This window comes from Molossus molossus, unplaced genomic scaffold (genome assembly GCF_014108415.1).
Source record: "Molossus molossus isolate mMolMol1 unplaced genomic scaffold, mMolMol1.p scaffold_m16_p_16, whole genome shotgun sequence".
Taxonomy (NCBI): Eukaryota; Metazoa; Chordata; class Mammalia; order Chiroptera; family Molossidae; genus Molossus; species Molossus molossus.
In genome coordinates this window covers 32,714,153-32,730,828 of record NW_023425351.1, presented here as the reverse complement: position 1 = coordinate 32,730,828, position 16,676 = coordinate 32,714,153, and the positions used below count along the sequence as shown (strand labels likewise).

General features: G+C 35.2%; 1 non-coding gene across 1 annotated transcript; it reads left to right on the top strand.

Moving 5' to 3' along the window:
• Positions 1-590: 590 nt before the first annotated feature.
• Positions 591-697, top strand: LOC118631963. The gene has a single exon (XR_004959947.1). It is a non-coding gene; the product is annotated as a U6 spliceosomal RNA (small nuclear RNA).
• Positions 698-16,676: the final 15,979 nt, after the last annotated feature.

The following is a 16,676-nucleotide window of genomic DNA, read 5'->3' as shown; positions in this document are numbered from 1 at the left end:
TAAAATTTCAGAGACATATAACTTTTAATATGCTAAATGAGATTTTACTAAAAATAATATTGAGACTACATTGGCTATATACCTTTCCTACCTAACATATTATTGGATTGTAACCATTACTTAAAATACTTCAGTTATTTAGAAAAAATAAAACAAAATACTTTAGTTATTTGGCAGAAAGATACTGTAATAAATATGTTACATCCATTTTAATACCAAGGTACAATTAATTACTTTCAAGTTGAAATTTGGTTTATTTATATACTCCCTCCTTCAGATTCTCATCAAGTGCTACCTTGTTTATGTTATAACAGATGCATGAAACACCAAAGAGGAAATATGTCAAATCAAGTTGTTTATTATTTGATCTTGAAGATGATCCAGGGAAGCAAATGTCCAATGTTTAAATTCTGAGGCCTAAAATAAATATTTCAGAAAGACTCTCATCTTTTGTTGATTGCTAAGATATACCACAGAATCTCACTTCCTCACTACTTAATGCATTGTTAAGAAATGAAGAATTTATTGAAAAAATTGCTTTATTTGACAAAATGGACGGTCTGCTGAAATAGGCATTTAAAAAATAGGCTGTGCTCACTTCAGCAGCACACATATTAAAATTGGAATGATACAGAGAAGGTTGGCATGGCCCCTGTTCAAGTATGACGCCCGAACTTGTGAAGCATTTCATCTTTTGGTTATATATAAAAGTTGTCAAGAGAGTAGATCCTAAGTGCTCTCTTCTCAAGAAAAAATAAACGTATATTTTGTAATGATAGGAGACTATGGATGTTAACTTGTGGTAAACATCTTGTGATCTATGTAGGTCAAATCATTATGTTATATACCTTAAACATATGCTGTGCTGTACAGCAATTATATTTCAGTAGAACTGGAAAAATAGATTGATTATATCACAAAAGCATCAAATTGAACAGTGATAATTACAATATTAGCAACAAAATAATGTTAGTCTATTTTATTGAATACTGAGTTAGTGGCAGATTCTGACCCAGGTACTTTCTCAATAAAAATCTCTAGAAAGTATTTAAACCAATTATACTTTTTTCCAATTTACAGACACAGAAACTTATATTTTTCCCAATTAACCACATAAAGACATACTAAAATTGTATGACTGTTAGAGAAAGAACTTTATTTTTAAAATGGACTGGTGAATACATTATTGGGGAGGTAATATGTTCTTTCTATTGCTGGTACAAAAAGTATGACTGGTTAAAGATTGATGGATGGATAGGGTTGACTTGCTAAGACAACCCTATTTACCCTCAATTTCTTTTATCCTCACCGGAGGACATTTTTTTGCATTTATCTTCAGATAAAGAAGGAGGGAGAAAGGGAAGAAGAGAGAGAGAAACATCGATGTGAGAGAGACATATCGAGTAGTTGCCACCCACATGACCCCAACCACGGCTGGGGACAAACTGCAATCGAAGTACATGCCCTTAGCAGGAACCGAACCCGGGACTCTCTGGTTCGTGGGCTGATGCTCTAACCACTGAACCAAACAGGCCAGGGCTACCCTCAACTTCAAGTCTATTTTCAAGAATGATCTAACTTGTAAAAGTTTCAAAAGGTTGTTAAGAAAGAATGGTCCTGATAAATACAGTGAGTGTCTTACTCTGTTAAAACATGACAAGACTTAAAAAGTGACTAATGTGACAACACAATTAAAAAAATTTTAAGGGCATGGTCTTTGGGTTTTAAACTCCATTATATCCACTTTAGTTTCCTTCAAAAAACATTGAATGGGGTCTCTAATGGTGTTCTATAAGGATGTCTGTGATAAAATGCCATTTCTAAAAGACACTAACCTATTTGCAGCTCATTCTCACAAGGATCACACACTACAGATGTAAAGCTACACAGCCACTGTCATAATACCCTTTCATTCCATTCTCCTAATAAACATAATATTGAATGGGGGACAAGTAGATTTCCATTTCATAACTGGATACATAGAATTACAGATAAAGTAATTAGTGAAGCCAAGGGTCCATAATTGTCACACTAATGGAACTCAAATAAGTATGTTTTTTTTGTTGTTGTTTGTATCTTAATCAGAGGACATTTTTTTCCCGTTTTTTGTTCAGATAGAGTGGGAGGGAGAGAGCAGAAGAGAGAGAGAGAGAGAGAGAGAGAGAGAGAGAGAGAGAAACATCAATGTGAAAGGGACACATCGAGTGGCTGTCTCCCACAAGACCCAACCAGGGCCAGGGACAAACTGCAACCGAGGTACATGCCCATACCAGGAACCAAACCAGGGTCTCTCTGGACTGCAGGTCGATACTCTAACTGCTTAGCCAAACCGGCCAGGGCCAATGTGTATGTCTTTCAATGAAAGCAACAACAAATATGCAAATAGCATTAAAATTTTTGAGACTAGCTATCTATGATATTGCTCTATGTAACTCTTACACATTTACTAGTGTGTGGTATACTCCCCTACTGGCAGTGGTTATTTCAGGATGATCCAATCAGAGTGAAGCATAGATGTGTATTTATTCATTGCAAGAAGTAGTTTCTTCCTATTGAAAAGGGAAGCTTTGTAATACAGGAAGTGCAGGCATTCATGCCCACCTTGAGGGAACTCTGCAATACAGAAGAAGGTAAAGCAATTGCTGAACAATTGCTTAGGCTCCTTGGTTAAGCCATGTTTGGAGACAGATTAGTTTTGGATCTTTCACTTGTGTTCAACTGACCTATTTAATTTGCTGAATTTTTTTACTGCTTGCCACTGGAAATGGTCTGGCTAATAGTCACCATATCTATAAAAAGGACATTTACGGAATTTCTCTCAACTTTGATATGAAGATTATTACTTTGTCTATCTTACTTCTGGCATTCGACATAGTATTTCTATAAATGTTCATTATTGATCATTGAGTGGAGAGAGACAGGGTTTCCTGCAAGAATCTGTTTCATTTATTTTTATCATTAGGGAATTTTCCACTACATAATTGAGGCAAGGGAAACATGTACAGCATATAGATTTAATGTCATCAGCCCTCCATCCAAAATAATAATGTCACTGAAAATAACATTTTCAAAGTTAACCCACAAAAATGTTCTCAGCCCTAAAATACTTGGGCTACCTTTCTATGCTCTAGAAGTATTGAAATTGGAATTAAATTATACAGTAGGTTGAATAACCTTTGATATTTACCTAAACACTGATTAAATGATCTAATAGAAAAGTATTCTCTGTTTTAAAAAATTACTGAAAAGACTTCCGGTCAAGATGGCGGGTAGGTAAACGTGGTATCACGTCCTCTCACAACCACATCAAAGTTACAACTAAACTACAGAACAACCATCATTCAAAACCGCCTGAAATCAAGCTGAATGGAAGTCATACAACTACGGAATTAAAAAAAAAAAAAAGCAGCTACATCCAGACTGATAGGACGGGCGGCAGCGCGAGGGGGGGCGGCGGCGAGGCAGCGGTGCACAGCGGCCAGACGGGCTGGTCCCACACCCAAGCGTGGTGGATAAAAATCAGGAGGCTCCCGCGGCTGGGAAGGTCCTTCCTGAGGACTGAGGGGTCCCCGTCCCACACCAGGTGCCCCGCTCAGGGTGCCAGTGCCAGGAAGAGAATCCCCATAACTTCTGGCTGGAAAAACCAGCGGAAACTGAGGCTCAGGGAAGCTGAAGCGGCTGGAGCCCCAGGCAGCTCCTTAAAGGGCCCAGGCACGGACTTATCGGACTCACTCCCTCTAAGCTTGGAGGGGAGGCAGCTCGAGGGGCACCAGAGACATACAGGGAAGAACTGAGCTGTTTGGCACTGGAGCGAGAGCTGAAGAGGGGGCTTCCTCTGGGACAAACGTGCTGTAAGAGGCCTTTGTTCCTTTGGTGAGCCCTTCCCTGGGGCGGCAGACAGTCTCCATATCTGGGACTCCAGCAACCTGGCTCACACTGGTTGCCCCGCCCTGCTGACTCCCTGAGGCCCCGCCCCACCCAACTTTCAAGCCCACCCAAGCTGTTGCCACTTGCTTAACCATAGGATTGGCTGGTCTTGGATCCTGCTTCAGGTTTTTCCTAAATTCTTTCAAACGAGCAGCAGCATCGGGTCTCAGCGAGCCCCATACCTCTCATTAAGTAATACACAGAAACAAACACAGGGAGGCAGCTAAAATGAGGATACAAAGAAACAGGTCCCAAATGAAAGAACAGAACAAAACCCCAATAAAAGAACTGAGCGAAAGGGAAATAAGCAACCTAACAGATACTGAGTTCAAAATACTGCTTATAAGGATGCTCAATGAACTTAGTGAGAATCTCAGTGAACTTAGTGAGGGCCTCAAGAGCATAAAAAGACCAGTCAGAAATCATGGATACACAGTTAGAATTAAAGGAGGCATTAACTGAAATACAGAATAATTTACACAGCTTCAATAATAGAGTATGTAAATCCAAGGAGCAAACCATCGATTTGGAATATAAGGAAGCAAAAAATGCCCAATCAGAACAGCAAAAAGAAAAAAGAATCCAAAAAAATGAGGATAATGTAAGGAGCCTCTGGGACAACTTCAAGCGTGCCAACATTCGCATCTTGGGGGTGCCCGAAGGAGAAGAGAGAGAACAAGAAATCTAAAACCTGTTTGAAACAATAATGGCAGAAAACTTTCCTAACTTTGTTAAGGAAACAGACATACAAGTCCAGGAAGCACAGAGAGTCCCAAACAAGAGGAACCCCAAGAGGCCCACACCAAGACACATCATCATCAAAATGCAAAAGGTTCAAGACAAAGAGAGAATCTTAAAAGCAGCAAGAGAAAGGCAGCTAGTTACCTACAAGGGAGTTCCCATTAGGCTGTCAGCTGATTTCTCAAAAGAAACTTTGCAGGCTAGAAGGGAGTGGCAAGAAATATTCAGAGTGATGAAAAGCAAGAACCTACAACCAAGATTACTCTATCCTGCAAAGCTGTCATTTAGAATCAATGGACATATAAAAACTTTCCCAGACAAGAAAAAGTTAAAGGAGTTCATCACCACCAAACTGTTATTATATGAAATGATGAAGGGTCTTTTTGAAGAAAAAGATAAAATGTATGAACAAACAAAATGGCAATGAATACATATCTATCAACAATGGAATCTACAAACAAAATGAACAGGAAGAACAGAAACATTCTCATAGATACAGAGAACATTTTGTTGGTTGCCATTTGGGAAGGGGGTTGGGGGAATGGGTGAAAAAGGTGAAGGGATTAAGAAGCACAAATTCATTGCTAGACTGACAAACCTCAAAGGGAAAGGGGTTGGGGGGGTGGGAAGAAATAAACCAAAGAACTTATATGCATAACCAATGGACACAGACAATAGTGTGGGAAAAGGTGGGAGGGGGGCAGGAGTGGGAGGAGGGGGTCAATGGGGGAAAAATGTGGAACATCTGTAATACATTTTACATCCAACAATAAAGATTTGAAAAAAATAAAAAAATAAAAAATAAAATAAAAAATTACTGAAAAATAGAAAAATAATCTATCTAAAATATTTTGCAACTAAAACAAAAATTGATTAAAATCAATAAAAATTTGGGAAAAGGGTAAAAATATAGTGTCATTTACTTTGACTTTCATAAATTGGTGTTTAGGCTGTCTGAAGAAACTCTAAGATATAACATAAAAGAATATAAATATATACACATATGTATACATGCACATGTATATACACCAAAATCTCTGTAGGCAATGTCCATAATATTAGCCAGGTTTTCAAAGGGGTCTCATATCTTACAAACATTTAGGATCAAGAGTATAGAATTCAATTTTCATTGTTTTGTTTTTGTCTCATAAGTACCACAGTCTATTATGTCAATCTATAAATAGTAGTGAATATATTCAGTGCTTCACAAAATTAAACTTTTTGTATAGAAAGAGGGTTAAAAGAGAAGATTCTGGAGTCTGTCTGCCAAGCTCTGAATCTCATGTCTGCCACGTACTGACCATGTGACCACAGACACATACCAATCTCTCATTTTGCTAATCTTACTTGTTGATAAAATGGGAAATTAAGTTTATTGTAAGGAATAATGAGAAATATCACAGAATACATTTAGAATATTGCTTAGTATAAAGGAAATGATCATAAATGGGGTATTATTATAATATTTGTCTTTCCTGGAGAGGGAGGGACTTGCTCAATTATACGTATGTATTGTGTATTCACTTATTTTACAATCTACTTAGGTTACATATTTTCCAAGGTGCCAAAGAATATATAGAAGTTGGTGTCCTTTATGTAACTCTTAAATGCTATAAATAGTATAGATTTTAAGATTATCTATTTATACACATATATATTGTTAAAATGAAAAACATGGATCTTCCTTCTGGTTGTGTAGAAAAACCTAAATCCAGGCTACTGCCTGTGTGTCTCCTTTGTTCCTCATAAACACACTTCACTTCTGACACTTCTGATCACCAAATGTGTGGGAATTTTTTTCCGCAACAAGCAATTCTTTGAGATACTAGCTGGGTGTCCTGTAATTTAACTCAATTTTAACACTATCTACCTGGAGACAATATCCGATTCCACAGGTTAAAGGCTCAGCCCCATAAGACTGCACCCTGCCCTGACACTTCAAATATCAGTAGCAAGTAGGAGGTCCCCAAGTTATGCACAACTGTGTCTAATTTGGCTACAAATTGAAGTTGCCATTCCCCCTTATCAGGTTCTATAGAAAATGTGTAAACATTTAGTCTCTTATAAGATTCAGACTTTCAGACCATATATTTCAGCATTTAATAATTTCATTACAGATATAATCCTTATATATGAAGGAATTAATAACATAAAGCAATAAATGTTAATCCAAAAATATAAGTGAGATAAATGCATAGAGTGTACTTAGTACCTTTGCTACTGTTATGTGGTAAAGTGTTTCAATTGTTTAATTAGTTTGGGACTGGAGTGGAAAGAGTTTGATAAAATAATAGTTTTATAAAATCTGTTAGAGAAAACCCTCAAGGCATTCAAGGTGATAACAGATGCAATACTTGCTTTATTATTAAGTAGGGAACGAGGACATCGAGAATTACAAATATTTTCAAATACAGTAGGCCTTTGTAAAATCAATTGTGACACTTTCTAAATAATTGAGGCAGGAATTATCTAACCAAAGAATTTTCTTAATTATCAGTGTAAGCAATCATAAAATTACATTGTACTCTCCCTGATATAACATTTTTTAAAAAGAGAGAAATAGTACAATGGTCTAAAAATACACAGTTGCGGACAGTAAAATAAGTGTGGGAAGTTGACATCAACATGATATAGAGAGTTCTCATTAATATTATTTTAGTTACCTCCAAGAACTAATTAAAAATCTCTCAGAATGCATTCATATAGGAATTTGTAGAACAGAAATGTGCAGCCTAGAATTCTTTTAATTGTGCATTCTGTGCAGAGATAGAGCTATTTGTATTAATGAAATGACACTTTTATACCTTTTTTATAGATTTCCATATCTAAAATAAAATACCTGATGCCCAGTACAACCTAAAAAATGCCATTGTCACAAAATATTATATGGCATCTCCTCCTGAGACATTTTCACTCCTCAGGGAAAAACAAATGTCATAAAAATCTTGCCAGTCTCACAATAGTGATAATCCAATATGGCTACCTAACTATTAGCTTCAAATTATGTTTTCTGTTCTGTTGTCATAAAGTCATTTTCCAGTGTCCATATTTAATAATGTACCTACTACACATTAGTAAAAAAAAAAAAAAAAATTAACCTTTAAGCAAACACTAAAAATCAGGGGAACAGATGAAAAATGCATCTGGTGTTGTTTTAAGGGTGCTAGCAGCTGACATGTAATTAAGCTAACTCTAGCCCAAGAATTATCACTATTATGTTTTAGTGTCTCTGGACTTTTAATTACCTGACATTATGTGTGTCAATGTGCTATCAATGCCTGTATTTTCAGTTTTATTGTTTTGTGTTATACTTGCATTTTCATCTGTTCTGTTAATATCTTAGCTTAATGGTAACCATGGAAAGCTTCTAACTCTTATGTCTCTGAATATACATCTTGATGAAAATGGGTTCAGCAATTTTGACTCTCTTCTCTGTTGTTTGGAACTGACTGGGAGCTATGAATATTTAGTACAACTGACCCTTTCAAAGGAATCCAGCAGAGTCTGAATTAGAGATAATCTTCTACGCCTTATCCCACAGGTGATAGTTATCACAGATTTGATTGCTAGTTGATTTTGATGAGCTGGTGTCTTCATGACAATGGAAGCCTTACTCCCAAAAATTAATATTAATTTTTTTTATGCAACAGAAATACAGTTTAACCTTGACGAACACAGGTTTGAACTGCCCCGGTCCCCCAACATGCAGATATATTAAAAAAAATATATATATAGTCAGCCTTTCTTATCCATAGATTCAACCAACCTTGACTCCAAAACAGGGTTTTCTCATTCCCAACTGTGGATTCCCAACCACAGAACAAAAATACTGTTTTTAATCCAAGGTTGTTTGAATCAGGATGCAGAGGGCATAGGGCATAGTCAAAAATCACATGCGGATTTTCAATCTCACAGTGCTCGCTGCACCCTGAACACCCCTTTCCTTGTTCAAGGGTCCATGGTAACCACTCTCTGAATCATTTCTTGAGAATGACAATAGAGAAAGGTGGAAGGGTGGAAAGTAAACTAAATATACTTTCTAATTAAAAAGAAAAATAATGTTTCTTGCTGTTGGCTTTGACTTAGGAATCTTTTGTGGAAGAGAGGGAAGGACTAAGACAGAGGTAGTTCAATCATGGAAAAAATCTGGATAAAGTACAGGAATCTCTAAAGCTTGAAGCTGTGAGGGACCCCTGTCCCCACCGCACCCTGAAATCAAACCTGTCCATGTGGTCAAAGTAGACCTCATTACGTGATACTGTCACCTCATAAAAAAACTCATGTTTTTTCTTGACCAGCCCTGAAATCCTTCAACCTTACTCCAACTTGACACAATGTTTTCATGATTCAGCCATCCAATGCTTCACTTTTATTGTCAAATAATATGCTATTGTATAAAGATACCTTATCTTGTTTATCCATTCATTAGTTGATAAACATATGGATTGTTTCCATTTTAAAATATTATGAATAATGCTGCTATGAATATCCTTATACAGGTTTTTGAGTGGAAGTATATATATTTTTTTCTTGGGTATCTTCCTATAAGTAGAATTTCTGGATCATTTGGTAACTCTGTATAACATTTTGAGGAACTAAGAAGTTCTCCTAAATGGCGGCCTCATTTAGTAATCCCACCAGTAATGCATTATGGGGCAAATTTCTCCACACCCTTGTGAACACTTGTTACTGTCATAGTTCTAATAATTTTCTAGTTTGGTTGTTTGTTGGCTTTTTTATGTGGAATAAAGACCATTTTTCATTTTGAGTGATTTTGTCATGAAATGTTTTAGATTTTGTCACGTGCTATTTCTATATCTTACTGAGTTTATCATGACATTTTGTCCTTTATTCTATTAATATGATATATTATAATAATTTATTTTTCAGATGTTAAACTTTGAATTCCAGCAATAAATTCTACTTTGTTATAATATATAATCTTTTTAATGTACTGCTTGATTTGGATACCTGGTATTTTATTGAGTATTTTCTATTTCTATATTTATGAGGACTATTGGTCTGCAGTTTTCTTTTCTTGTAATGTCATTGTCTGGTTTTAGTGTCAGAGTAATCTGGCCTCATCAAATAGTTAGGAAATGCTCTCTCCTCTTCAGTCTTTTGGAAGAGTTTTAAAATGATTAATATTTTTATTCTGTAAATATTTGTTTGAATTAACCAATAAAATCATAAGCATAATTTGGTAGTGGGAAGTATATTAATTACTAATACAATTACTTTACTTTATAGATCTATCCAGATTTTCTTTCTTTTTTTTGTTAATTTCAGAAGTTTGTGTCCTTCAAGGGATTTGTCTAGTTGAATAGATATCAATTTAGTTGAAAATATATAAAAAAGAATGGATTCAATTTAGCTTCATTTCATTCACCATCATTGTGTTACTTTTGTCTTATAAAGTATATCTTCATTCAAGATAAACCTATCCACACAGATTTATAACTATCACTGTATGTAGTTGTGATTGGAAACATATGGAAGAGTAAACGTATTACAAACAAAAACATACATTTATACTATGTTTTATATTTATCTGTGTAGTTATTTTAATTGGTGCTCTTTGTTTATTTGTAGGGATTTACTTCCTATTTAATGCTCTTTTATTTCTGCCTAACAGGTTTCTTTCAACATTTCTTGTTGAATAGGACTGCTTGCAACAAATTATTGAAATTTCTTAATTTACCTTTATTTTTGAAGAATAGTTCTGATGAATATAAGATTCTTGGTTAACATTATTTGTATTTAGCCCTTTGAATATGCCATTTCACTTTTTTCTGGCCTCCATGAGGAAAAAAAATCGATTGTTAATATTATTACGAATTCTTGCATAGGGTAAGTCATTTTTCTTAAGACACTTTGAATATTCTTTTTTCTTTCAATTCTTTGACTATGATTTGTCTAGGTGTGGGTCTCTTTAAGTTTGTCCTAGTTGGAGTTCATAGAGCTTCTTAGATGCTTTTATAACATTTGGGGAGTTTTGGGTTATTATTTTTTTTAATATTCTTTCTGCTTCTTCATTTTTGTCCTCTTCTGGGAATCCTATTATGTATGTGATGATGTGCTAGAAGCTTCATCACATCTCTGAGGTTCTGTTTATTCTCTTTCTGTTCAGGAAAGTTAATAATTTCAATTCAAGCTTGTTGATTCTTTCTTTTACCAGGTCAAATGTATAATTGAACTTCTCTAGCATATTATTCATATTAGTTATGTATGTTTTCAATTTCAGAAGTTTTATTTTGTTGTTTATTTATGATTTCTATTTTTTCCCTGATAATAACTTATTTGTTGAGATGCTGTTCTTGTAATGTTCTTTAATTCTTTCAATGTGGTTTCCTTTGGTTCTCTAAACATATTTAAAGTTTTGTGTAATAAGTTCATCATCTAGAGTTCCTCAAGGACAATTTTTATTTATCCCCTAGTCCCCCCGGGCATGAGCAACACTTTTAAAATTTATTTATATGTCTAATTGTTGTTGTTGTTGTTGAAAGGGAACCTTTTATATAATATAAAGTGACAACTCTGGAGATTAGATTACTTCCCCTCCTTCAGGGCTTATTGTCACTCTTTGTTCCTGATGTTTTGTCCTCATTTGTTTTTTTAGTGACTTTTCTGAATTGATTTAACGCCTATATTTTTGTTATGAAGTCTATGTTCAGTTAGCTTAGTAGTGATCTGTTGTTTGGACTGAAATTTCCTTAATTCCTTGAGACTTTAAGACCCCCAACCTTTCACCAAGGATCTCTGTGTGTGTACATTGGGGCGCACCTCCAACATTCTAGCAGTTTATAGCTCTGCTGTAGCCTCACTTCCTGCTTGAGCAGAGCCTTGAGGTTTAGCCAGGGTGAGAGATTGGGGTCCTCTCGGGTCTGTCTCAGTCATGCATTTAGCCTTATACATATATAAGGGATTCTATATCTATAAATTTTGTCAGTTTTCCAAAGATACCTATGGGCATCTTTTCCCTAGCTATTCCTTTTCAATGATTTGACCAGCCTCTCATTTTCCCTATCTCATGTTGCCCCTCAGGGATTTGTGAAGTTAAACAATTGCCCTATTTTGTTTGTTTATCTGTTTTGATTAACACTGTAAGAAAGGCTTTATCCACTGAACAAGTTCAGCCTCAGATCAGATAAAGATAAGCCCCATGAAGGGTCCTATCCAGGAAAGTAGAGAAATGTCAACTATTGACAGTTCTCTGAGGTTGGGGCTTTTTGGGGGGCCTCTAATCCCACTTCTCTCTACAGTGACTGTTTTTATAACTACCTTGGTTGTAAGGTTTCTGATTTTAAGGCTCCTGTGGAGCTAGGGAGACAAGGGGGAGAGTAGGACAAGTGAAAATGCCATAATGCCCACTCTTGCAGAGACACGGCTATTTTTCTTGAATAAACTTTCTTTGAATTGTGACAAGCCTTTGGCTAATTTCCAGAATTCTAAAAACGTTAATTGTGAGGGTTTTTTTTGCCACTGTTCTTGTTGCTTCTATGGAAGAGTGGATTTCTTACTCTGTCATTCCATAAGTTCTTCTCGGGTCTCACATTTTGAAATGTTGACTTTTCTAATTATTTTTTCTTAATATTTCAATGCATTTTAAATAAAATATATCTGTGGGCAGCATACAGCCACAGAAATAGAAAAGCTTGTGGATTTCTTACATAGGCTTACAAAGTTCAGATCTACAACATTCTCAAAGGCCATTTGATTAAAAAATGATCTGGTAGCCTTTTCATGACATCACTTTTTATAATAATAGGAATAAAATAATATATTAATAATATATTTTATACCCATGAAAGAATTAATTTTTGTTTATTGCATTCCACTTAAGATGTCAACTTTTTAAGTCTATTTTTAAAATATCATCAAACAAAGCACAAAGTGACGATTGTAAACATACAAGATTGTGGGATCCTATCTCAATCTGCAAATATTTCAGTACTAAGTAGTGAGTTTTACATATCTATAAAATTTACTTTTATGCTCACAATATTCTTTGCTAAAGATGTGTTCCTATTCTTGAATCACAAGGCACTTTTGACTATCAGCTCATGTAGAATATGCTACCTCTCTCTGCTTTTAAACAAGTGCCAGAATGATCTTCCTATATATTTCGACATGGATGGGAGATCTGTTCAGCAGTGAGATGAGGAGAGGTGATGTTCTCTCATGCAAACAGTGAGACATTGGGTTGGAGAAAGGGAAAAATAATTATAAACTAGAATGGAAAGCCATCTGTTGCACACAAAGTGTCTCGAGGAGGCTTTAAGTACATCATAGAGATGGGAAGGTAGAAGAAGATGCAGAAGGAATTAGTTAAGAGGGCTCAGAAGCCAAAAACATTATTTTTCTCTCTCTTTCCAGAATCCAGTACTGTCCTATGTGCCCCAAGATTGGAGGCTTTAAAAATATCAGAATACAACAACTAGGTTCTACATATTGGTGGTCACTGGAAGGATGGTGGCAGCATCTGTGGCCTTCCAAGTGGTTTTGCTCATGGAGCATGCAGACAAGTGGGAGACAGAGAAGACATGGGAGAACAGCATGGCCAACAGCTGCTGACTACAAGGAGAATCTGTGAACTCCCAGCAACAACTAAACAAATGCCTGTGGGTAGAGACCTTGGCCCTGTTTTAAATGGGTAGATTTTTTGGAACCCATAGATCTGGGGGTTACAATTAAATTTTAATTTTCTTTCATCTTAATAAAATTCTTTTGGTGACCCATGCCCCAGTTCAACCTTATGTTTTTCTCTGAACGTAATTGGTGATCTGCCCTTAGGAGATGATAAACTCCTTGGTATCAAGATTACAATGAGTTTACTTCAAAGACATATTGGAGCATGTTATGTAAATAAACAACTGTTATAAATCTTAATACCCAACTTGACACTGTCCGAGTACTTGTGAAACTCAATTTAGCTGTTAGAGTGATTTATTATTTATATTTCCAAATATGTATATGTTTCTGAAAGGTCTGTTTACTGTTCACTCAGTAAAACATACTCGTAAATGAGTGAACTGCTGATCTAAGCCACTGACCCACACAATTCTCTTAGACGTTCTGGTCATTAACTGGGAGGAAATCTGGCCAGTATCTACCGATTGAGTCAAACATTTCACTCTTACACACAAAAATATACCACTAGATTCAGTTTCTTGCCTTAAAACAATTCCTGCACAGAGTAAGATGTCTTGAAGCTTCTCCCTATGATGAGTTGCCTGGTACATTCAGATTCCCACAGGACTAACTCAAACATAGTGGGCTTCTATATTCCATGGGAATTCTAACCTTTAATTTCAAGTTTGTGTTAATCCTGACTGGATTCACCAATTATTTATACTAGTTCTGATGTTTTTTTTTTTTTCCTATTTCAAAAGCCTTCATAATAAAATTGATAAACAGCTCTTTAAGCACCAAGTGCTAAATTGTGTTTCTGAACTCTCAGTTTCAGAGTATGTATATATTATTTTGTGTGACCTATGACACATTTGAGAAAGAAAGAGGCCATTAACCTCTGGGGCCCTAGGACCATCAGTACAAACTGGTCTATGGCCTCCTTACCTGGAAAACAAAGGAAAATATTATGCAGATTAATTAGCTAAAATTATAAATGTAATCTCCCAGTTCTCTTGCACTCTGTAGACTTGCTCAAGAACAATGCCTTATGTATCTGCCTTTCACCACCCGGACTCATGTGAGTGACAATAAGGAATAAGGAATACTGCACTTTTAGGCTGATATCTTTTTTGGTGGTACCTATCAGCTATTACTTTCTTCTTTTGGAAACTTCTGCTGTAACTACTGTTTCTCTCCTTTGACTTTATGAGATTTTTTATTGATAATGATGCAGAGAAATCTATTTGAAGAAACTGAACCAGACAGAGATAACTCTTGTGCCCATGTCTAGCTACAATTTTTACTCATTACTAAATGGGGAAGGTCCTAGAGGTTAAGACTGTATATTATTTATCAGTGCTTACAACATCATTATATTTAACTTCATCAAGAAGAAAGTTATATATGATGCTATTTAGATGAAACATTTTTACTTAATCTTTTTTGTCTTTTTTAAAAATCTGGAATTAAATAACCCCTTACCTTCAGATATTGCTAAAGAAAAATGTTTAAATCAGCTGGATCTCAAAAAACATTGACAATGTAAAGTCTGATGCTCATACATTTCTCTCTCCTTCCTATAATTATTTGTGTATACATTACTTCTCACGTTTCTCCACAAAATTTTCTTTACTGAGAATTTGAATATTCTGTTTGAATAAGTACTATTTTGTTGAAGATATTTTTCTATGGACTATATCTCATTGAAAGTAGTAATAGGACCTATAGTTTCCTGAAATATAGTATACATGATGACAGGTGAGCAGAAATACATTGGATATCTAGGTAATGGGGTGGAAAAAATTTGGTATTTGGACTTGAGTTCACATAAATTCTTTGACACTCAATATGGTCATCTGCAAAATAATGATAGTAATATTGACTTTTTTCTAGAAAAAGAAAAGAGATGATCTTTAAGAAAAACCATTTATACACTGTAGAGTGTTTCATAAATACTAGTTTTTATTATTGATGACTAGCACAGATGGCTTTGCCAGTTTTTGTGAACTGTTCTTGTCCCATTGATAGCAGAGAGAATACTGTGGAGGGAAAGAAAGCTTCCGTATTCTCTATACTCTGAAAGATACCCGCTTGCAATGGTATTTAAGTCATGACACAGACAATGTATGGATCTCATATTTTATTCTCCCAAGTTAACTTAGTTCATTAGAACTAGCTCTTTGCATAAAGAATTCAGAGACTTCCTAGGATGCATCTCTCACTCTTTCTCATCTCTCTCTCTCTCTCTTCTTGAGAGAACAATGATAAATTTATTTTTGATTAAAAAAATCTAATTATGAGAAATCTTCTTCATTAGCTTTATTTGCTTCAAGAGAAAGAACCCCCTGTAAGCAAGCATTTTGCAGTAGCACTAGATTTAACCATTATTTCCAAGGCTCTACCTTCAAGTGAAGAATTGTATCATAGTGAATTCAACTAAAAGTATTATAAATTGAGTAGTTGCTTATACTAGCGATTGAGACTCCCACTAGCTATCTTTTAAAATAATAAAAGCCCTGAATACCCAGCCGAGAAAGTGGGAAAGGACATTGGAAAAGTTGTCCAAAGGTGGGATTTTGTTCTGACTGTGCAACATTTGAGTTCCTGTAGCTGAAGGTTTAGGGGAAAAAAAAAGGCACATTAAAATCCTCAAGTTGGAGCCTTGGCCAGGAAGCTCAGTTGGTTAGAGTGTTGTCCTGGTACACCAGGATTGTGGGTTCAATACTTGGTTAGTTAGGCACATATAAAATCAACCACGAATGCATACATAAGTATAACAACAAATTATCTCCCTCCCACCCTCTCTCAAATCAATAAATAAATATTAGAAAATAAAATAAAATTCCTGAGCTGGAATTTTAGTCTGACAGGTTCTGTCTAGCACCATATCAGTGATACTAATAGTAATAAATATGTGGTCCTTTGACCTTTATGCCAACTTTCTTTTATTTGCCTAGTTTCCTTTTTTCTTCTTTTTATCTTCCTAATTACTTCACTTGATTCACACTCAAACTCATCTGGACAAAAAATAGAGAGAAGAAAATAAAATAAATTTATCTTAAGTGAATATTCTATAAACACAATTAATAACTTTTCCATGGGTGCTTTATTATAATTACTTACTAGAGAAAAAAATAATTTTTTAAGCTTCATTGTTACAAATTGGAATCTAGATTGTTTTGTGGGAGGAAATAAAATATACTGCTAAGATCAGAAATCTTTGTAAGTTGTCTAAAAACAAGACGTGTGTCAACATTTACCAGCTTTATGATGTTATGCAAGTGATTTAATTTACATATGTGGTCATATTATTACTACCACAGTTTCACAAAAACAGACTTTCTGTTTTATATTTAGCTCATATGTTTGTAAACCAG